This window comes from Periplaneta americana, chromosome 12 (genome assembly GCF_040183065.1).
Source record: "Periplaneta americana isolate PAMFEO1 chromosome 12, P.americana_PAMFEO1_priV1, whole genome shotgun sequence".
Lineage (NCBI taxonomy): Eukaryota > Metazoa > Arthropoda > Insecta > Blattodea > Blattidae > Periplaneta > Periplaneta americana.
Genome location: NC_091128.1, coordinates 17,380,923 through 17,403,345, shown reverse-complemented (window position 1 = coordinate 17,403,345; position 22,423 = coordinate 17,380,923). Strand labels below are relative to the sequence as shown.

The following is a 22,423-nucleotide window of genomic DNA, read 5'->3' as shown; positions in this document are numbered from 1 at the left end:
ACCCTACCACATTATCTCCTGACAGTTGTCTCATGAGTGATGCCTTATCGGTATTCCAATCTATCTTCGGAGAGTTGACTAAACAACTAGTAGACACAAAATGAAACAGTTCTAGGAAAACTTTAATCAAGCCCTATAATATATACATAAAACCTGTATTAAAATACTATTCAGAAGTATTCGTAACAGCATCAAAAAGAGAGACAGAATCCCTTGGGGTGGAAAAAAAACAAGCCTTGCACTTAATTACTGGAGCAAATAAAACTACTCCCAATGAAGCATTAAAAGTCATCACTTCAATTAAACCAAGCAGCAAGTGCAGCACTAGCTCGATTGACAACAGTTCCTGCTGTAACTTCGTGGACCCCACAAAAAATCTCCTACTGTTGTCAATGTTCTCCCAGTGGCATAGAATCTCAATACCAGTAGTAGTTGGTCCATTGGAGGTAAGGCATTATTTCTGGAAAAATGTATAAACAATCAGATTTGGTTACACCTTTACCGGTAAATCTTTACAATAGCGTTACCAAAAGAAGGCAAGGACTCCCTACAGGATAGCCTGGAAGAGAGGTTTGGATGCAGTTTTGACATTTTTTTTTTTTTTAGACAATTGTAAATATATGCAAATCATACTAACCTAACTGCCACTAACTCGATCTTACGAAAACTTGTCTTTTCCCTTTAATTAGTAAGGAAACACAGTAATGAAATGAATGTGCTGTCCTTCCCTGCCGCCTACCCTTCTATCTCGATAGAGCAATCCCGCCTACCCGTACCTCTCCACCGCACTCCACTTTCACAGCAACTTTCCACCTTTATTTGGGAAATTGGTGTCGGCACTCAATTTTTCTTTCGTTTATGGTACATATGACTTGACTAGAAGCCAAATATGTGAATACATTTGTATCATAAAGTGGTAACGCAATTGTGAAGAAATGGTAGTTTACCATATAAAGGATTTTGATATATTATATACTGTTATTATTTTTTATATAAAAGTATTTTGAAACTGTTATTATTGTAGGTTGCCCTATATTATTATATCAATCACCTTCATACCTTGTAAGGGCAACAGAACACCTGCATGAAGCAACATTCTAACCTCACTTCTACTGTATTACAGGTTACTGTACTTCAAAATAATTATTATAGTGCTATTATATACAAAATATTGATGTAATACCTACCGAAATAGTGTAGCTTATTATTAACTGTGTACTTACGAGCTGTGTCTTGTTTCAGTTGATAATTGATTTCATGTAGTAGGTTTCGTTATTCGAAACTGTCTAAAAAATTTCTCGTCATCCCACTCTTCAAAATTATTTGGACGCAGCCTAATTCGTTTTGCTGTTCTGATATAACGAAGCATCTGCTCCAGAACTCATCATCAGAATCAGTATCAAAATTAAATTGATCCTTCAAATCACCAGCTGTACGACGTGCAGCCATCTTGATTTCAACACCGAGTTCCAACCTCCGGATAACGCCTATCTGCTACTCTGCCTCCCGGATTGCTAATCTGGAAGTTTAGCCTCCAGATTGCACATAACCAAAAGTCGTAGTACGCAATTACAACCCAACTTCCGGATAAATATGCCATCTGCCGGATAAGTTTAAACTAGAACTTTATCCGAGAGTCGTAGTACAGGCCCTAAGTAATATCCCAGAAATTCGGTCGATACATTTTCAGGCCAGTTTTGTCATGCATATAATTCCTAAACTACGCGACACATTCCAATAAAGTAAATGGAGACCGACAGTAGGGTAAATGTATCCAACGTATCATTGAGTTGAGTGAGTCACATCATCTATCTTCACTGCGGTAGAGGGGAAGTTTAGGCACGAATTGGCAGGTCCCATAGTAGCCTTGGCAGTGTAACTCGAGAATGCGAAGTGATAGAACGCTCACAATTGTGTAAATGATTCGTAACGAACCAGGCTATAATCCCAACTGAGAAGCAATCGATAGTCGACAAGTGAAATTGAAAAAAATTCCAAAGTGCAATTGAATGAAGAGAGAAAATTCACAATGTCGAGACATATGCAGCGCAAAGGGGAGTGGGAGTGTAAGCAACGGAGAGTAAACGATACTGTACAATGGTTAAGTCCACATCTGTGGAGTAACGGTCAGCGCATCTGGCCACGAAACCAGGTGGCCCAGGTTCGATTCCCAGTCGGGGCAAGTTACCTGGTTGAGGTTCTTTCCGGGGTTTTCCGTCAACCCAATATGAGCAAATGCTGGGTAACTTTCGTTGCTGGACCCCGCACTCATTTCACCGGCATTATCATCTTCATCTCATTCAGACGCTAAATAACCTAAGATGTTGATGAAGTGTCGTAAAATAACCTACTAAAAAAATGGTTAATGTAGCAACCGACATATTTACTTTTAATGCATACAAGGTTAGGACAGAATTTCATGTAACTTCGAAAACGTTGAATTACATGACAAACAAAAATCTTTATCCCTCGCCATCTGTTGTACATGATTAGTTAAGAACTGCAGACCTGCCGCTAAAAAAAAAACAATCCAAGCATCCCCTGCTTTGTAAATATTGATATTGTAACGGTATGTGTATGAATGATTTGTCTTTGTAATCCGGCAGGATGTAATGACATGTGTGATTGCTGTTTATTTATAATTTTAGAGCATGTGCGTTCAGAGAAAGATTTTCGATGTGGTAAATTCTGATATGTTTTCTCGTTTCTACGCGCATGCGTCGATGGCCCTTTGGCCGCCAGTTCGATGGTGCAGACTGAGTCAGTCTGTACAGTAGCTGACTAGAGCTGGAGCCATCAGCTCAGACCGGAAAGGCTTGGTGTCCATGTTTGGGAACCATAGGCCTATATCTCAACCCATGATGTGAAGGTAAACTGGCCACTGTACTTGGGTTTTTCTCTAAAACTAATTGAATTATAGCCCACTGAGTTTTTCTTTTGTGCATATTGTGGGATTTTGGTGAAATTATTGAAATTCTAAAAGAGGTTTTCCTTTTCCTGTGAAGATCGGCCGTGGCACTTAAAGATTTTGCTAGGCTGAAACGAATCCACATCGTAAGTCTGCGTGCTGTAATGATTAGTTAAGATTGTGATTTATTCTGATAGAATAACAAAGATCATGAGCTGATTATATATAGATATGAGATGAATAATGTTGAATGACTGAATTTTAATTTTATCGTATTGTTAAAATAAATTCTCAGTGTCAGTTTAATGTTGCTCAAAAACAAACACAATTTTGTACATTTAGCTTGTCTAATTTTTCAACTTTATGAAACTGGTTTAATCAAAGGTTTTGAGGCATAAAGTTGGTTGGTTTAAGGTTGAGTTTATTTAGTGAAAAATAAAGTTCTGATACAAACTGCATATTTCGTAGTGTAAGAATTTATTATAATCTTTGGTAGAAAAGGATAACTTCAGTACCGGTATCATGTTACCATAATATCACTCATCACCTGGCAACCCTGTGTGTAGCTACATGTCGTCGTTGTTTCTGCAATAACTCCTATGTGACATATTTATCGATTTTCAGATTTATTTTTCTATTAAATTAACTTAAATAGTGATACAACAAATAATAAAATCTCCTATATGTAATTATATTTCTTCCTATCGAAAATGTAAGAATTCACAATACGTATGAAGATGAATAAATGTGTATTTTCCTCCTACTGAAAATTTGTGTATTTTGCACATAGGAGTTATTGCAGAAACAACGACGATATGAGTCACTCAGCTAAGTGTGCTCCTAGTATAATGGCAGTTGACATTGGACATATACGTCAACGTATATGCCTAACTTGGAGTCAGGTCATAAAGGGAAACATTGAAGGAGGAGAATTCGATCCGGTGCTGTGGATTGAAATCGGTGTACCTCAGTGGTCAGAGCACTTTGTATGTAGAACCAAGGACCCGGGTTTGATCCCCGGTGCCGAAGCGAATTTTTCTCCTCAAATATTAATTGTCAATATTACAGAGAATATTCTGTATGACAAATTAATAAATCTATAATATTCTCATAGCTAGCAGTGCATATGTCTGCACAGATTACTGTGCACTTAACTGCTGAATCTCGGCCAAATAAGTCACTCAGCTGAGTACGCTCCTAGTATAATGGCAGTTGACATTGAACATATTAGTCAACATATATGCCTAACTTGCAGTCAGGCCACAAAGGGAAACATTGAAGGAGGAGAATTCGATCCGGTACTGTGGATTGAATTCGGCGTAGCTCAGTGGTCAGAGTGCTTGGTACGTAGAACCAAGGACCCGGGTTCGATCCCCGGCACCAGAGCAAATTTTTCTCCTCAAATATTAATCATGAATTTACTTTGATTGATATATTTTGAATGATATATTTTGAATTTTAAGGTCATTTCAAAGGTCAGTTTAATAATATATGAGGTGTCACTGCATAAGGATCATGTGCAGAGACTAAGTGGAATGCAGAGAATAGGAAAGATTTGAGAATGCTGGGTTTGCAGTGAAAGGCCTGCCTTTGGGCAGAACACGTGTGTGTGTGTGTGTGTGTGTGTGCGTGCGCGCGCGCGCGTGTGTGCGTGTGTCTTGAGAAGCCTCTTACAAATCCTGAGGAATTGAAATGAGAGAAATTTTAACAGTATATATATATATTTTTGGGGAGGCTAAAAACAAACCATCATCTTTCTTATCATTCATCTCGGGGAAGGATTACAGCAAAGAGAAAAAATACTGCAATGGAAGAAAACTGGATTTGCAAGAATTTTACAATGGACAAATATTTAACATACCTTGCTGTATAATGGCAAAGAACATCATTTTCATGACATTTTTATTTCATATTTGGAATTACGTTGGTAATTTTAATATTCTTATTTCACAACTTAATACAACATTAGCCAATATTTTAAGAACTTTCATTGAGTCATATTGTAAAATGTTGGTCATACCTGACTATATTCATCAGAAGTCAATATCCGGTCACTATTATCTGGTATTTCATGAGAAGTCCCGGTACGTGAAGTATGATGTTCAAGATTAGGTTTCTGAAAATATACAGAATTTGATATTACAAATTTAATAAGAGTAATTATAATACTCATTGGCCACTCCACAAAAAGTATTTCACATCTAGGTCTACAATATTTTAATAGATATTATTGATCGTCCAGCACTGTAGCACTATATCTATGAGGAAATAAATAAGATAACAGTAAGTAAATAACAAGAAGGAGGTGAGCCAATTTTATAGGTCCATCTGTGCCAGAAAAAGAATGTTTGAAAACAGTTATTCGATAAATTTCTAAAATTATGTGTTCTTCATCAGATGAAGTGGATGAATCTGAAGGGTCTAGTACAGGGATGCGAAACTCATAAGTAGGGGTGAGATATACTTTGACTCACCGCTGGCTATGTCGTCGCCAGTGGCGTATTTGAAGGCGGTTTGTAAGTAACACAATGCAATACAGAACACTGAAATGAAATGAAATGATTAATCTAAAAATGTCCTGTTAAGGGCAAAGGCCTCCTCCTATAGAGGGAGAGCTCTATTTGTCTCACGCTGTGAGCTACTCCCCATAAGAGGTGTTTACATGCTTGAAATTGTTCACTTGGTTCACATTCTGCAGTGTTTTGATATTGTTCACTTGTTTCTGTCGCACTGGTTTTAGTCACTGTTCACTTGTTTTCTTAGGTTTTTCCAGTCTTCCCTATTTCTTGCTCTGCTTGACCAATGGCTTCCTACTCGTTCACTGAAGAGGTCGGTCCATCTTCTTCTTGGTCTTCTGCTGATCTCTTGCCAATGCGGGGGTCCCATAGTGTGACTTTCTGCGTCCATCTTCCATCTCTAAGTCTTGCAACATGGTCTCCCCACTTCCATTTGGTATTGGTGGCTTGCAGTGCTGGATCTTTAATTGCTGACATATTTTGTAGCACTTCGTTTGGAACTCTGTCCCTCAGTGATAAGCCTAGTATCCTTCTCAGCATCTTCCTTTGGCATATTTGGAGACGAAGTTTGGCAGTGAGAGACCATGTCTGACACCCATATAACAGTACAGGAGTTACGCGGGTCTCCAATATTTCTATTCTGAGTTTTTTGCTGAGTGTTCTCTCCAGTATGATAAACTTGAGAGTCCAGAATGCCTTCCGTATAATAATATAATAGAGACAGTCGCATAATATTATTATTCGTGGTGCACATGTTCTGAAGAGGAATGCTAGTACCTTTTAGCTTTCCCCAGTTTGTCAATATCGGGGTGAATAGCTGAACATAGTTTCAATTGGCATACTAAATGAAAATCAGCTAATCTACTGCATATTTATTTACTTGGTTATTTAACGACGCTGTATCAACTACGAGGTTATTTAATGTCGATGGAATTGGTGATAGTGAGAAGATACAGTATTTGGCGAGATGAGACTGAGGATTCGACATAGATTACCTGACATTTTCCTTACGATTGGGGAAAACCTCGGAAAAAACCCAACCAGAAATCAGCCCAAGCGGGAATCGAACCCGCGCCCGAGCACAACTCAGGATCGGCAGGCAAGTGCCTTAACCGATTTAATCTGCTGCGTATGTCGCTTTTAATGATATCATATTGAAAAATAACTTGATGACTCAGAACGAGACTGTTACAACTCAAAAATAGAGATTTTTCAGTAGAGCCATTTAAAGTTTTCCATTTTGATTACACAACTTTTAATACTATATCACTTCCTAATATGTATTATGATGTTTTGTGTGTTAAATATTACAGTACCTGGTTAACTAGTATCAGCCTGTTATGGGCCATCTTCAGAACTCTGAAACTAGTTAACCAGGTACTAAAATATTTAACACGCGAAAGATGTATAATACATTTTCCTAAAGTTTCCATTGTAGATGGTAAATCAGATAATCATCTCACATCAATGAAAATTGGTATATACATTAATTATTGTTATAGAAGTTTATTAAATCCTTATACTGCTTTTTTGAGGCTTGAAAGTAATGTAATTTTCCCTAAGATAGGTTACTAGCCTTATCGTTAGGTAGTCCAGTAGTGGGGCTGCTACTTTTAGCCTCTGGACAGGCTTGTAATGCAGCATTTCCTCTGCATTTGATGAAACAGTTATACCGCTGTGACTCGGTCGCCATTTCATCGTTGGTAGAAACAGGGTGGACCACGAGAAGGTGAGGATGGGTTGTGAAATATTTTATCAAAATGAAAAAGATGTGAACAAGAAAATTACCAAATTTACACAAATTCTAGGAATAATAAACAATACAGTAAAAGCTAAATTAGTACAAAAATCTACAAGAATAAAAATATATAATACACTAGTATTACCCTCCCTTTTATACGGAAGTGAGATTTGGACATTAAAGAAAAGAGACATGAACAGAATCAAAGCAAAGGAAATGAAATTTTTCAGGACAGCAGGATATACTCTTTTAGACCGAAAAAGGAACGAAGAAATTTTAGAACAATTAGAAGTAGAGTCAGTAGAAGAAAAAATTAGCAGATACAAATTCAGTTGGCTAGATCATGTAAGAAGAATGGAAAATTCAAGAATCCCAAAAATTATGATGCAGTAGCATAGAGGACATCGTCGACCATGAAGACCTTTAAGAAGACTGCTAGATGGGGTCGAAACAGGTCTACAGAGGCCTAATTCGTGAAGGATGATGATGATGATGATGATGAAGTTTATTAAAAAATTAATTTTGTCGGTATTTATTTTATGTAATTTTTATGTGACTTTTTTTTTAGTTGCAATACTTTCGCATTAAAATATCCAGACAAAACTTCTCAGATATACTGTAACTGTATTACATAATATTTTATTATTTGCAACAGGTTTTTCCTAATATGACTATGTAATAAGTTCAGATAATGCAATGGAAAAATATGTCAAATATAGATTTGGAAACAAAATGAGATTGGTTGGTATCAGGATTATTACAACAATAAAAAGAAATAAATTACACCAACCAGGATGACTACAATAATAATAATAATAAATAAATTGCATCTTGTAGTGAGAAAAAGCATGTGTTTATTTGTTAGTCAAATGTAACTCTATTTTCTTCAACACCATTGGAAACTTTCAAAGTTTTATAAAAATTGAGCATGGATGCTTGGAATGATACCACTTTTACAAACATCAAGCAAATTCCCCCATCCCCACCCCCCTCCGCAATTATCCCTGGAGGCGAAGAAAATGCTGGCTTTAGTATTGCTAAAGAAGACTTGCCTTTCCTTTTTTGTCGAATACTTGTTTTTTTTTTAATCACCTTGTTCATAGGAGTGCTTAAAAGAGATGGCGAAAGGATCCTGTTTTCTAACCTCCACGGTCTTCATCTTAGACCAGTTTACATTATCACCATTTTCATTTCTGGAAAAATTATTTTCCATTTGTTGTGTTAAGTATTTCAAATCTAAGATGCCTGGTGTATCTAGTTCATTGACTTTGTACATAGGGTATTGCCTTTTCTCTTGACCAATTTCAGTACTGGTACCTATTGCGTCGTTGGCAGTATAATAGGTCCTCCTTTAAGAACTCTTCCCACCCCCACCGTTCAATAGTAAAATGCACAGTCATTCTCATTCTGGGTATGACCTGTGATTAAAAATTTCTGTGCTATGACCAGGGAAAGGAAGTTCATGCCCTGAAAACGTGAAGAATATGTATGCATTTATGCCGTAAAAATAGATAAATATGCTACAAAATATGCATTATCAGTCTGAGAGATTATTTTAACAGAATAATAAGGTATAGGTAACTTACGTTTAGTCTATGGATTTTGAAGTGGTTGCCTCATTGCTGTATGCTCCATTTATGCTGTTACAGTTCACAACTAAGCAGTGACGTATGTTTTCTGTTGTCATTCTTCGCCTGTCGTCTCTCAGCATAGCTTTGTAGCGCGAAAAACTTCATTCTACGTCACAAAAAGTAAGAGGGGTTTGCACAAAATCTGGGAGCTGTTCTATAGAAATTTTGTTGGTTTTTGGGGTGTTTTTCCTTCGAGTAGGCTATATCTTGAATTTCTTTAAGCTGATAATAGCCAGGGTTTTTGGAAAGAATATTTGCTGTTTTCTCGTTCACTTATCTCCTACATTTCCTGGAACTGATGTTAAACTGGACATTGTTCTATCGAAATCTGCTAAAGACTGCAATAAAGGAATACAAATTGCTAACTTGAGAGGCTTCCCATGAAGGCGTCATCGTTACGTTCAAAATTCATAAACATAAATTAGTCTTGTTTACGAGGTTACAAACTTTTAAAAATGAGGGAAAGACAAATAAACATTCATAATATGGAGTTTCCCTGCATAAATGTTAAAATAAAAGGCAAAATATGCACTTTTATGCACAATAAAAGTAATATCATTGTATTCAGAAATTTGTGATTCATGTAGATAATCTTTCAGCATATTCACACAACGATAGAGAACAAATATGCAAATGCATGAACTTCCTTTCCCTAGTTATGACATTATATGACTCAGGTTAGTTACGCAGTACAAAAGTAATGAGGAAATGAATTTGTTCTTGTTTTGTCCAGCACAATTGTCTAAAAACAAAATTACCTGGTTTGTTACTGTGTTTGGCAAACAAGTAAGAAATTTATAGAGACATGTGTCAATCTGATTTGAACTTCTTTTGGCCAAGCCCTCATGTCAAAAATAACAATGGCCCTGGCTGTTTGTGATGTCATTCATATATATATTTTCCCCTGCAATTATTTATACTCGCTTTATCATCTTTGGTCACATCGTGAGTTAATCTTCTGGGTGAAATCCGAAGGCCTGTGTACTATTGTTGAGACTAGTTCTATTGTTGTGAACTAGATGGCGACTGTATATGTATTACTGATTTGTTATGGACACTGCCTGCTGGATCACATCCTATGGCTGTTTACACTGCCTGCTCAATCAACGCTTATGTGCGAGTCTTGAAAAAGTTATTTTGCCGCTAGGTGGCAGGTAGTGCCCACCACTATTAACATTATCAATATATGCAGAATACCCTAAAATAACTATTATTACGAAGTCTTAGGTACTAGAAGAGACAAGGGCTTATGGAAACGATGGCCCAGGGTGTCCGAATCCTTCCGCAATGCTTAATATGTAATACTATTAATACTGAAATTAAAACTTAATTTTTTTTCTAAGCGATACTACATCCAAACAAGTAGGCCTATACTTGCTTTAGGCATTTACTAAAATTATTATTAAAATCAATTAACGTAATAAAAATAATATTTGAAACTTATATAAAATATTTCAACAAGTTTAAACATATTTACGAAAAAATATATGCTTCCTTTAACCGAGCTACAAGATTATTGGAAATCACGGTTTGAATTAATGACAGTATGTGGTATCTTCCTGCAGTATCTTCCAATCCATGAAATTGTTATACGGACACTTGGTCTACTGTTTTATTAAGTTCAGTATTGCCACAAAGTAACTTCCCCATATATAAAAGGCCCATTTGAAGTGTGATAAATTTTGCGCTCATTAAAAAATTCTCCCCCGTCCCCGAAAAGAAATGCCGAGTAAAATACTGTAAACAGATAATTTATCGCTTATGTTGTGTACAGTAAAAAATTTGTACACATTTTTCATGAAACGTATTGTTGGTCCTGCTTCTGAAAAATTTACCCGAGATGTCAGACGTAGGACTATATGATTGTCCTTTATATAGTCCAAAGTGCTTGTAACTTCCAGTGAAAATGTCTGTACAGCATGAAGAACGTTCATTTCCTCAAAGGAACTGGGTTCGACATGCTTCCTCATTAGAAATCGAATGGGTTTCACAGCTAAGTCCTTTTGTATCCTGTATATTTCCTTGATGAATTTTGAACTGATCATTCCTTCTCTGTCTGCTATATCCTGGTCTAGAAACTGTGAACGGATGTTTTTGATGATGTGACAGTAATCAAAACTTAAATATAAATTATGTTGCAAGTTACATGGGTGTGCTACGCAAGGCTGTAGATCTCCGCTGCCTAAACCCTTAAACATAGCAGTATTAGTTCTATGGTTATCAGTTACAAGCCGAAGCACATGAAATCCAAGTCTTTACAGCTTTCAACACTTGCTGAACTAATAAGAGCAGATCATTTCCTTGCAAATTTCGTACCATGAAATATGCTGCCGGTATTGTGTACTTGGTAAATAATCCATGAATAACTAAACACAGAAGTTTGTTGGCTAAGACGGGATTTATTCCTATTTCTTTATTAGAAACTCCTTCAGCTTCGACTAAACCAAAAATTTTATCCTTTTCTTTATTATAAAGCAAGCTTTCTTTTATTGCCATTTCATCGCATATAAGAGAAACTACTTTCTCAATTTCATTCAATTTTGTGGCTTCTAACTTAAGTGTCTGTTTAATTAAAGGGGAAACACCAATGCCATATTCCGTTGAGCCCATATGCCTATCTAATATGCTGCGCGACGGTGATTGTATTAATTTCAAATTTCTTCCAAAGTCGTAGCCTTTAGGAGGCGATATTCGCCAACATAAGCAGTACCGAATAATTGGCTCGGACCATTTTGGACGATTTTTTTTTTAATTTCTAATTTGATCCAGTATATATATGCAGCCATTTTGTAGCCATCATGTGCTGATTCCTTCCTGTTATCTACTGACTTTCTCTCAGGTAGCTCAGTTGGTAGAGCAACTGGCTACGGACTAGAAGGTCCGGGGTTCGATCCCAGGTGGTGACAGGATTTTTTCTTGTTGCCAAACTTTCAGAACGGACCTGAGGTTCACTCATCCTCCTATAAAATTGATTAACAGGTCTTTCCTGTGGTGCCGACCACACCACCTCATTCTAGTGACGAGGTCATGGAAACCATGGGGCTATACCTCCATGTCCCCTAAGTGCCTTCATGGCATATTACAGGGATACCTTTACCTTTTACCTTTTACTGACTTTGTCTCAGTATAGCTATTAATTTCTTCCTTCGCCTCTTGAAGTTCCTTCTCTATTTCCACAATTTTGTTTTCGAGTCTGTACACTTTCGCTCGAAGATTTTTATTTAATTTTTTATGGTATTCCAGTTCACTTAATCTTACAGTATTTACATGAACAGCAATATGTCTGGAATATACGTTTACATCTGCCTTTGTCTTTTATAATTTCGGCTTCTATGTCTTTCTCACGATATTCGGCTTCAATGTCCTCCTGACATTGTGCAGCCAATCTTGAGACGTTGTTCTTCTCGGAGAATGATGAACTTGAGTTTCTGACTTTTCTCTTCCTCTTGTTAGAAGGTTTCTTGTATGAAGGATATCCAGGAAATATACTTGGTATCGACAAATTTTTCAGTTTCCTATATTTTGTATCTTCTTTAAAATCTTCTTGTTTGAAGTGTAAACTACACACACATGAACGATCAGAAGGAATCCACTTACTTCCTCTTTTGTCACCTTCTCTTGATATAATATTTAACCTTTAACCACTTTTGCCGCAGCTCACTATTAGATGGAAATTCATGAAATGATAATCTTCTGAATTTCAATTTTCCTCTGTGCGCTTTGCAGAAAGGGGCACAACAAGACACCATTGCAAATATATTATAATTAATATTGTTATTTCAGGAAACCAAGTTTTATATCTCACAAAATTAAATGTATTTCAAACCGAATGTTCCTTTCTTCCAATGTAGCCTATTTTAAAGAAGAAAATCATATCATTAATAAACAATAACTGACAAACACTGTAATTACTTCTAAGATGTCAAATAAGAAAGTATAATTAATTCTACACATTTAGTACAGCCAATTCAACGGCAGTTACTTGCTGCGCTCTAGTGTCGAAACTGGACAATAATGTCCACACGAAACTCAATGCTAAGGAAGAGGAATGAGCAGGCAGTTACGCAGCCAAAGGATGTGATCCAGCAGGCAGTGGTTATGGATAAGATTTCGATGATGAATGAGACCGGTGATATTCAGAGACATTGTGGCCCGAATCTCCTGGCATTTGGCTTACGGTTGAGGAAAACCCTCACCACAGAGGTGGTCATATTCATATATTGTGAGTTTGTAACAGACAGTTTTCTTTTATAATATAAAGATGAACACTCACCACAAGATGAAAGAAGTAGCCTACGACCTGAAGATCAGAGTAGCACAAAACTTTGCTTGGAGCCTGTTTTGCTGATTCAATATCTTTAGTCTTTGTAGCCCTTGATGTTTCTCTTCTTTATATCTCTATTATAACTTTCTTGCAGGTTTAATTTCTCTGTTTCTGTACTATTCTTATATGCAGTATATATACAACATTGAACTTTCTTAGGGATATAAAATATGAAGGATTAAAGTGAATTAAATACTAATGTGTTAAGAATATGCACGATGATTAATATTTCAATACTACATCGATGGTGAAGACAAAATTAATAACAACATTATGTTTAACACAATGCAGGCAGCATTATGCTACCATTATTGTAAGTACTGCAAGGTGTGCAAAATCTAAACTCGAAGCATGGATATTTTCAGTGCGAAAGTGTTACAAGTCAAAATGGAACATTGCTTTTAGCAACAGTTGAGAATGGAAAACTGTTACAACGTAAAATATAACACTTTCCAATTGAAAAAAAAAAAAAAAAACTAAATAGCATAACTTTAAAACTGTTATATGTGCATTTATGTCCTAGTAGGAAATTTTTAGAGTTGTAACAGTTACCCTCATCTAAAGATTAAGAAGATTAAAATTGAAATAAAACCTAATAATTTTACCCTTCTAGGGAGAAGATCTAAAAATATCAATATTCATGCACGTACAGTAGAATTATAGAAACACATACTTAGTGGTCAGTAATAATAATAATAATAATAATAATAATAATAATAATAATAATAATAATAATAATAATAATAATATTAAAAATAATAATACATTATTCAGCGTGGCAATTAATGTTTCTATATACATACTCCTAATTGAACCGTTGAGCAAAGTAAACATAATAGCCTATTACATTTTGTCTGAAAGAACAAGAAAAACGTTCTTCATTCTTTACGATACCACCTCTTATTGCTTGTAGAGACACAGTTTGTAGAGCGACATGATACCGCCACTGCTTGCCTTCAGTACGTGAATGAAACACACAGCAATGTACAGTAAGCTCCTCGTACCCGTTTGAATGTCTCTGATTACACGATGTAATCACGAAACCCACTTTGGTCACCGCTGTTCTAGAGGAATAGAGGAGAGGATGCGTAACTATTTTGTATACGAACATATCTGTACCTGCGCTGTGATGTACTTTGTATCAGACAACCTCATTCAGTTTATAGGTAGCTGAATTAGAAAGCCTAATTATTATTATGGGGTGTATACAGCAGTAGCGGCTCGTGACTGAAAAAGTAGGTGAAGCACAAAATTGTTGCAAGGTTTTCAAAGCTCATGTAGGCTAGTTGCATTGATAATCGGAAGTCTATGTAACTAAAGTAATTCTCTCCCATAAATTCCCATGCCCTTCAATCGTGAAAGTGATTTAATTGTATTTATGTCTGCCAGTTATCAATGCACTTACCGGTACATGTCAATTAAGATATGAAGAGTCCACTGCAAGAATGATGGATGTCATTTGCAATATATATTTTTCAGGAGAAGCAATTGAAAGTTTGAAATGCTTAGCGATCAAAGCTTAACTGTGATTTTCCGATCATTACTGGACAATGACTATCAGTGTTAATGCCATATAACTCTCTATGTACAGTCTATATGTCTTAAGCTATACATTAACAGTCTTGGTTCATTTCCGACAAGAAAGTGACATCCATCATTCTTGCAGTGGACTCTTCATATGCTTATTGCTTACCTATCTTTACACTAAGTTGATCCTCCATAGCTTCAGGGCTGCGAACCTGCCAATAACGTTCTCATGGAGGGGCTGTGATTCCATCATCTTGTCCAACATATCTTTTTGGAGCGAAATATTCCCTAACGCTGACAGTCTCTACTGTGACATTGAGTTTCTTTGTTTTGTTTTTATTCGTTTTAAACACGAGAAGCTCCTCTCGACCGGTACGCTAGTAAGACGGTAGTATTAAAATGAGGGAATATAACTTATACACTTCTCCAAATACATCTTTGTGTCACGAAGAAGTCTATTTTGTCCAATATTCTTTTGAGAAGGTTAACTCCATATGTAGATGAAATTATCGGGGATCATCAGTGTGGTTTTAGGTGTAACAGATCGACTATTGACCAGATATGTTGTATTCGACAGATAATGGAGAAAAAATGGGAGTATAAGGATACAGTGCATCAGTTATTCATAGATTTCAAAAAGGCATATGACTCGGTTTTTACCGGATTTTAATGAAATTCATACTGCTGAAGGAATGTAATAAATCAACATTCTGTGCAAAATTTCAGTTCAATCGAACAAATAGTTTCTGAGTTCTCAACATTTTAATTATGATATGATATGCAAATTCAAAATGCTCTACGTCAATCACATTTTCAGTATAGGCCGTAAATTTTTTTTCCTACTTTATTATACACTTATTAATAATTCCAAGTTGTCATTTCAACTTTCAATCACTTTATGTTGAAATAAAAAAATTATTAATTATGTGCTGCCCATTCCGCTGAAAATTTTGCATATTTTGACTTTTAACAACCATTAACGGGAATATTTTTAATTCTACATAAAGAGTGAAAACTACAGTTTTTTAAGCAGCTTTCGAAGTGTGTGTCTTCCAAATTTGAAAACAATCAGATGAAAATTATGTGTCACAGAGCATTTTGAAGGTATAAAAATGTAGTTTTAAGATAGAGGCAATTTTTTAAAATAAGACATGCATATAATGTACTTACATAACTAGAACAGCCCAGCACCATATGTTTGGAATTCCTTTTTCTTTTCTTTCTTTTCTGCTGCACCTTTGTTCAATTTTCTAGTTCACTGTGCACTTTTTTGTTTCTCTGCCCTTTTCCATTCACTCGTATGAGTACGCTTTCTGTCCCGCCTAGCCAGAATATTCTTTGCTACCTCTGTCAATTTCCCCTCCCCAATTGTTATTTTTACAAGTTGACTTTGCAGGCACCCTATATTAAATTCAGCAACTGCACTTGCCACTGCAATATTAATTTTGATTTTTGAGACAAATGTGTCTTTAGGACATTTTCTCCATATAAGAGAATGGACACTCATTCGCATTCTGGGTAGCGCCACGTGTACATTTGCTGAAGACTTCAGGACTGGACAGACGTTCGTAAAGGGGTAACAGTTATTAGGGTTGCTTCTGATAACTGGAGTTCATGTTCTGGTGACTATGAGGCTCCTCTCCCTTAGCCTTACTCCGGTTATAAAACACCAAGAGTCCAGTCCAGTTGGACTTCTGTCGTGATGAGGCTTTTCATCTGTCGACACTGAATGTGCCAAGGTTGCAACAATCCCCCTCCCTATTGCTCTGACATCAGGCATCCCATTTACAATTGCAGCCCTATAATAATTTGTCATTGCAGAAATGGCATTTTCATTTAATTTTCCAACACCCCGCCCGCCAAGCTTAACACCTTGAGATTTATTTTCTTTTACTAAATTTCTCAAACCAGTGCCCATTCTCTTTGCAACATGATTGATGCATTCCTCTTTACTTATTGCAACATCTGCTCCATACACAGCCAGTTTTGACAAATGCTGGTATGTCTTCGCATCCCCATCAGAGAGTATTGTAGTGTATCGCATGCTACATTCATTTTCAGACCTCAACCATAGCCTCTCTGCTGCAACCATCTCCATAGTATTGGAGCTACCTGTGTAATTTTTGTTGCACTCCCCAGATTTTTCATGACCATCTAACCAAAATCTGTATTCTGGAGAATTTTGACCTAGATCAGCAGCAGTGAAAGAACATGCATGGCAAAATTTTGGAAGTCAATACATCTATTACTAACCCTACACCATACAGTGAAATATGGCCACGTTTATACCAGTTACCATCATATGACACTGCTATGTCCACTACATTGCTGGATTTCAGTGTAGGGTCACATACTTCGTGAGCTTGTCATACTGCTCTGAGAGACCGGGAGAGGATTTTTTGGTTATAGCAATCTGTTTCTTTAGCAATTTTGTGAAGATGACTTTGATATGTACCTATTGCCATACCTTTCATGCCACTCACAGAGCAGAATGTCTGCATAGCAGAATAACCTGAACCAGTGCTAACAAAGGTCTCAACCATTTTTTTATTTACTTCAAATGGTGGTCTCTTACTATCAGATTTTGTCTGTGGGCTACTGAAGGTCTCACCACAGTTTGTACCACAGGCAATATATTTTACCACTAGTTTGGTTGCAAACCCATTGTTCTCCCTCATTTGCAATTATAAAGCGGTATTGTCACATTCATGACACTTCAGATTTTTTAACAGTTCACCCCACACATTTTTATGAACTAACACATAATCTGAAGAAAATGCTTGTCCAATCTCACCTGCAGAAGTGGTTTCAAACATCTTTAGCTTCTTGGCGCTTGTTGATACAGAGGTGGATGACATTTCCTAAGGCTCATGGATAGCAGATGGACCTGCCTGACAATTAGGGAGGTTAGATACACCTGGCTGCTGTTGATAGAGGTTAGGCCTAATTTCTGCAGCACATTGTTTTGCAAATTTGCATTTTACAGCATGCTGCGCTTTTCGTGTCCTTTTAGAGGGGCGTTTCTTGTGTGCACGACTTCTAGATAATCTTCCCATGCTGTAATCTCAACACTATAATTACTAGAATGACCTACATTAATTTAGGCCTAGACCCTACTAACTTTGTATGTATTACTAATACATATATATATGTGAATCTTATAAATCATTTTATATATAACTACAAAATACTATATATATATATACACTATAAATACCAATAAAACCACAGTCACTGAGTAAAATATTATAAAACACGTTGAAATTATCTCACGTACATGCTCCCACAAATAGTAAACAAACTAAAACCGCCAACCGGATATCAAGTATCAACAAAAGAACATCTGCTTCCTCCTAGCTGCAAGTAGTGCTGCCAGTACACCACTAGATGGGAGAAGTATATAGTTCTTCATATACACTCGAAAAATCTGCGCCGAATTTGAAATATATCACACAGAATGTTGAGAATGCGAACAACAGAGAACCGCCCACTGCAGCGGACATTTAAAGGATGCGCACGGAGCTTTAAAAATGGCGCTACATTAAAAAATGTAGTAGAAATGAATCGGCCATGAACCAAAGATAATATTTATGGCAAAAAACAAATTTCGACTTTTTTTTTCAGATTTTGACCAAATTTTCACTAGAGACTTCCCTTTGCATTGATAATCGGAAGTTTATGTAACTAAAGTAATTCTCTCCCATAAATTCCCATGCCCTTCAATCGTGAAAGTGATTTAATTGTATTTATTTCTGCCAGTTATCAATGCACTTACCGGTACATGTCAATTAAGATATGAAGAGTCCACTGCAAGAATGATGGATGTCATTTGGAATATATTTTTCAGGAGAAGCAATTGAAAGTTTGAAATGCTTAGCGATCAAAGCTTAACTGTGATTTTCCGATCATTACTGGACAATGACTATCAGTGTTAATGCCATATAACTCTCTATGTACAGTCTATATGTCTTAAGCTATACATTAACAGTCTTGGTTCATTTCCGACAAGAAAGTGACATCCATCATTCTTGCAGTGGACTCTTCATATGCTTATTGCTTACCTATCTTTACACTAAGTTGATCCTCCATAGCTTCAGGGCTGCGAACCTGCCAATAACGTTCTCATGGAGGGGCTGTGATTCCATCATCTTGTCCAACATATCTTTTTGGAGCGAAATATTCCCTAACGCTGACAGTCTCTACTGTGACATTGAGTTTCTTTGTTTTGTTTTTATTCGTTTTAAACACGAGAAGCTCCTCTCGACCGGTACGCTAGTAAGACGGTAGTATTAAAATGAGGGAATATAACTTACACACTTCTCCAAATACATCTTTGTGTCACGAAGAAGTCTATTTTGTCCAATATTCTTTTGAGAAGGTTAACTCCATATGTAGATGAAATTATCGGGGATCATCAGTGTGGTTTTAGGCGTAACAGATCGACTATTGACCAGATATGTTGTATTCGACAGATAATGGAGAAAAAAATGGGAGTATAAGGATAGTGCATCAGTTATTCATAGATTTCAAAAAGGCATATGACTCGGTTAAGAGAGAAGTTTTATATGATATTCTTATGGAATTTGGTATTCCCAAGAAACTAGTTCGATTAATTAAAATGTGTCTCAGTGAAACGTACAGCAGAGTTCGTATAGGTCAGTTTCTGTCAGATGCGTTTCCAATTCACTGTGGGCTGAAGCAAGAAGATGCACTATCTCCTTTACTTTTTAACTTTGCTCTATAGTATGCCATTAAGAAAGTCCAAGATAACAGAGGGGGTTTGGAATTGAATGGGTTACATCAGCTGCTTGTCTATGCGGATGACGTGAATATGTTAGGAGAAAATACACAAACGATTAGGGAAAACACGGAAATTTTACCTGAAGCAAGTAAAGCGATAGGTTTGGAAGTAAATCCCGAAAAGTCAAAGTATATGATTATGTCTCGTGACGAGAATATTGTACGAAATGGAAATATAAAAATTGGAAATTTATCTTTTGAAGAAGTGGAGAAGTTCAAATATCTGGGAGCAACAGTAACAAATATAAATGATACTCGGGAAGAAATTAAACACAGAATAAATATGGGAAATGCCTGTTATTATTCGGTTGAGAAACTTTTATCATCCAGTCTGCTGTCAAAAAATCTGAAAGTTAGAATTTATAAATCAGTTATATTACCGGTTGTTCTTTATGGTTGTGAAACTTGGACTCTCACTTTGAGAGAGGAACATAGGTTAAGGGTGTTTGAGAATAAGGTTCTTAGGAAAATATTTGGGGCTAAGAGGGAAGAAGTTACAGAATGGAGAAAGTTACACAACGCAGAACTGCACGCATTGTATTCTTCACCTGACATAATTAGGAACATTAAATCCAGACGTTTGAGATGAGCAGGGCATGTAGCACATATGGGCGAATCCAGAAATGCATATAGAGTGTTAGTTGGGAGGCCGGAGGGAAAAAGACCTTTAGGGAGACCGAGACGTAGATGGGAAGATAATATTAAAATGGATTTGAGGGAGGTGAAATATGATGATAGAGACTGGATTAATCTTGCTCAGGATAGGGACCAGTGGCGGGCTTATGTGAGGGCGGTAATGAACCTCCGGGTTCTTTAAAAGCCAGTAAGTAAGTAAATAAGTAAGTAAGTAAGGTAATTGTCAAATTTGGAAGTATCAGCAAGGCTGACGAAGAACAATATCCTGTAATTACGATCATGTTCTACATCACTTTTTCCACTGTAGCCGCAGTCTGTACTTTCTCCCTGAGAATTCACTTCTACTTTTTGCTACGTTCAAAATTCTAGCATAGTGCAGTAGGCCATCTGAAATTTCCACATTAAGCGAAGAAGTGCTTTCGTCATGGCCTCGAAATGATAATTCCTGTTTGCTTAAATACAATGCAGCGTCGATGACTGACCGCATAACATGTCTGTTTAAACAAACATTTTCAATATATTGCACTAACAATAGCCTAGCTTTTTTTTCAGGTTATTCCCAATAGTGTTCATATTTTTCTGTAAATTTTTGAACTGCAGCACGCGCTTTAAAAAAATGTTCCGCCGAATTTTCATGTTTTTGTAGAGCACGACTAACATTATTTTAGAAAATCACTGAATCCAGTTTCATTCCACACATGTTTTTTAACTCCAAGTAGTAGGCATGACTAACAAAATAGTATTTCAATGTAGTGGCTACCACACAACCACTCAGTGATGCTTGCGGTACCATGAAGTTGTAAAATTAAGTTCGTATGATTTACCAGCTTGTGAGTTTAACTTTTTACAGTTTATGTCTAAAATTGGTTGAGTTCTGTCTAGAAACAATAGATATCTCTTATACTGCTCACACCAGCGATTAAACGAGGTTTGAATTAATGTACACACTGTGTCATTGAACGGATTCATTTACACATATACAAAAACTATATGGTAGGTCCTAACACACTTATTAGAAATTAATTAAAAACTGAAATGCACTTAATATCTTCACCTAATAAAGTGATAAGTAAAATAAATTATATTTTAAAAATTAGCCCTATCACAACTGAATAGCTCGACATGGGCATACCGACACAAAACACGACGAAAACAGACTGAGGAAAGGCAAAAATTCATTCAACTTCCACTAAAAAGGCTGTGTTCGGAATATCAAACTTTCTTTCCATTGCTTTCATAGTATTAATTTTTAATAGAATTTTCCTATGAGGAACAGTAAAATTGTGGCCAGAAGAATAAAAAATTAAAGGAATGAAGATATCAGCACAAAAATTAAAAACATAAAACATAATAGGACCTATATGGGAAGAAGAATTGACGAAGCAGAATTTTTAGGAAAGAATTTTCTTCAGGACGGGCCATGTTGCTGGCCAGACAAGTAGTCGTAAATCTCCGTGTCACCCATTATACAAAGCGCACCGGCTGGGCTGAAGGCCAAACACGTGTTCGTCACAGCAACACCCGTTTCTTGAAGAATGTAGAAGTGCGGGGGGAAATGTCGCAGTCGTTGTCATAGCAACCACCCTAACATAGAAGAACAAAATAATATTTTAAATCTGAGAATCATCGCCTCGTCGCTGCCGCTCGAGGAACTGAGACGTGAACAGCGGGAATATTGAAACAGCCTGGCGATGCTTACTTGACATTTATTGATTTATAGCGCTGTAGTTTTTAAATTGGATAATTTAATACATGAAATATAAATCAAGTGGCTCGCAAAATAACAAGTGAAATGTTCTTCACCTTCTTCATTCGAATGGCCGCTACTGCTATACAGTAGAACCTCGCTAGTTCGAACCAATTGGGACAGGGATCTGTTCGGATTATCGAAATTTGGGATTAAGTGAGGGACAGGAATGCAAGCAGGGAAACCACGCCTTATCCATCCCCTCCCCACCCCTCACTGATCACCCTCTGTTCAGTTTCATGGTCGGAAGAAGCTTAGGCTACAAATTATCATAAAATTATAGCAAACAAGAACTTACATTCATTCATTAGTGATAAAATAAGTTGTAGTACTGCATATACCTGTATAACCTGTTTCGTATTTACTTTTAAATATTTACGAAGACTTTCGGTATTTTTTTAGTTTTCCATTGTTCTCTTCTATTCTCTGTTCCATTCCAGCTTGGGCTGATTAGTTGGTTTTGTCCGAGATTTTCCCCAAACGTAAGACGAATGTCAGGTAATCTGTGGGGAATCCTCGAGCTCATTTCGCCAAATACCACCTCGCTATCACCAATTCCATCAGCCCTAAATAACCTAGTAGTTGATACGGCG

The 22,423-nt window shown here is 36.6% G+C and overlaps 1 protein-coding gene and 1 long non-coding RNA gene across 7 annotated transcripts in view; both read right to left on the bottom strand.

The window, feature by feature from the left end:
• Positions 1 to 17,921, bottom strand: part of LOC138710202 (uncharacterized) — a 101,856-nt gene extending 83,935 nt beyond the window's left edge. The window contains exons 1-3 of one of the 6 annotated variants that reach the window (XR_011335166.1): positions 17,865 to 17,921; positions 17,442 to 17,538; positions 4,929 to 5,024 (exon numbers count right to left, since the gene is read on the bottom strand). The gene's annotated coding sequence lies outside the window, so the exon portion shown is untranslated. Of the gene's footprint in view, positions 1 to 4,928; positions 5,025 to 8,751; positions 8,894 to 14,813; positions 15,337 to 15,817; positions 16,079 to 17,441; positions 17,804 to 17,864 lie in introns of those variants that run through there. The other 5 variants (XR_011335164.1, XR_011335165.1, XR_011335163.1 and 2 more) reach the window with 5 other exon arrangements.
• Positions 102 to 1,655, bottom strand: LOC138710197 (uncharacterized). Its single transcript, XR_011335154.1, has 2 exons — positions 1,224 to 1,655; positions 102 to 460 (listed from the first exon to the last, which is right to left on the bottom strand). It is a non-coding gene; the product is annotated as an uncharacterized lncRNA (long non-coding RNA).
• Positions 17,922 to 22,423: the final 4,502 nt, after the last annotated feature.